Below are 1,764 nucleotides of genomic sequence, written 5' to 3' on the forward strand. Positions count from 1 at the left end.
CTAGAGTTTGTAGCCAAATTAGTGCATTCTCCGAAGCCGTGCTTGTTGCCTGTGGAACCACCGACCACCTTACTGCTCTTGATAAAAGGTTTTATTCTTGTGGTAATTTTTACCGTCACTCTACCCAGGATGGACAATTCCATCCAGTGGCGTTGTTTTATAAAATCATTCTATAAAACAGTTTTGCATACATTATTATGCCCAGTACTTTCTTTCCGATTTCTAAGACTTAGATTGTTATTGACTCCTTTCGATTTGATGTTGAATTACATTCTATTCTCCTGTTTTAATGAGGGGAGAGGGGTAAAGTCATGATCATTAAAAATAAAAAAAAATGGGGCACCTGGGTGGCTCAGTCGGTTAAGCGCCCGACTTCGGCTCAGGTCATGATCTCACGGCTTGTGAGTTCGAGCCCCGCATTGGGCTCTGTGCTGACAGCTCAGAGCCTGGAACCTCTTCAGATTCTGTGTCTTTCTTTCTCTCTCTCTCTCTCTCTCTCTCTGCCCCTCCTCCACTCACACTCTGTCTCTCAAAAATAAATATACATTAAAAAAAATTTAAAAAAATTGAGCGACCAGCCCTCTATAAAGTGCAGTCTAGCCTGCAATGAAAATAAACGAATGCAAATGGACGGAATTTAATTTGACCTTTTCTAACCCCAGGTGGTACAATGGCCTCTGGATCTCAGTTTTAGGGGACCTTCTGCTTGACCTTGCTGTCTGCACCCATGAGTTGGGGTGGTGGCCTCTGGTTCTGCCGTGACCCATTTCAGCACACCGCTGGAAGGTGCTAGAAATGGAAACGCATTTAATCTAAGTTCCTGGGGTAAACTCAGATCATGGATCCCTTTTCCTCCATGGATCAGCTGAACTTTGTGGTTTTCAGGGCACCTTTAATTGTAGTGCAATTCTTTCTTTCACCCGGGCAGTAGAAACTCCAGATGCCCATATACAGCTTCTTATATCGAATCCTTAGTTTTGAATTCTAGAGACGTCTCCTTACATCAAAGTATGGCACAGTGTGGGCCACAGACCCAGAGCACTCAGACCCTACAGGGATTCCGTAGGAAGAGTATATGAAGGAGTGTAACGCCTGGGGGGAGAGTGTTGGAAACATTCGTGAGAAGCACCCACATCAGCTGCCTCTTCCAGGTGGCTCCCTGCTCAGGCCCAGTCTCCTTCCCCGTTCTGGTAGCTCTTTGAGGCTGGGTCCCACCTAATCCCAACTGTCTCTGGACTCTGGCTTCTCCGTGGCCCTTTATGCTCCAAATGAATGCTAACTGCTGCTGTGGGCACAGGTGGCTTAGAAAGGACGTTCAGAAACTGGGAAGAGAGCAACCTGAATTCAGCCACTGGGTCCGTTTAAAATGCATCTGCAAATGCAAGAGGTATTTGTCCAATTTTGTTTATTTATTTATTTGCTTGTTTGTTTATTTATTTTTGAAATATGGAACGCTTCACAACTTCGCGTGTCATCCTTGTGCAGGGGCCACGTTCATCTTCTCTATATTGTTCCCATTTTAGTGTATGTGCTGCCGAAGTGAGCACTTGCCCAATTTAGTTTCAAATGTAGCAAAAAAAAAAAAAAAATGCTTTTTAGGCTGTGAGTTTAAAGGACTACAATCACTTTTTCTTTCTGCGTGGACTAAGGGAATATGGGAAGGGAGCCCGTAAGTCTGGAGGCGGTGTGGGGCCATGCAAAGATTACAGACACTGGGGCTTAACATTGGTGGATCAGGTGTGGTCTATACGTGTTAGTTTTCAT

The 1,764-nt window shown here is 44.7% G+C and overlaps 1 non-coding gene across 1 annotated transcript; it reads right to left on the reverse strand.

Annotated features, from left to right (window-relative positions):
* Positions 1-1,440: 1,440 nt before the first annotated feature.
* LOC125934246 (U6 spliceosomal RNA) lies at positions 1,441-1,547 on the reverse strand. Its single transcript, XR_007461283.1, has one exon. It is a non-coding gene; the product is annotated as a U6 spliceosomal RNA (small nuclear RNA).
* Between the last annotated feature and the right edge of the window lie 217 nt (positions 1,548-1,764).

This window comes from Panthera uncia, assembly GCF_023721935.1.
Source record: "Panthera uncia isolate 11264 chromosome A1 unlocalized genomic scaffold, Puncia_PCG_1.0 HiC_scaffold_16, whole genome shotgun sequence".
NCBI classification, from domain to species: domain Eukaryota; kingdom Metazoa; phylum Chordata; class Mammalia; order Carnivora; family Felidae; genus Panthera; species Panthera uncia.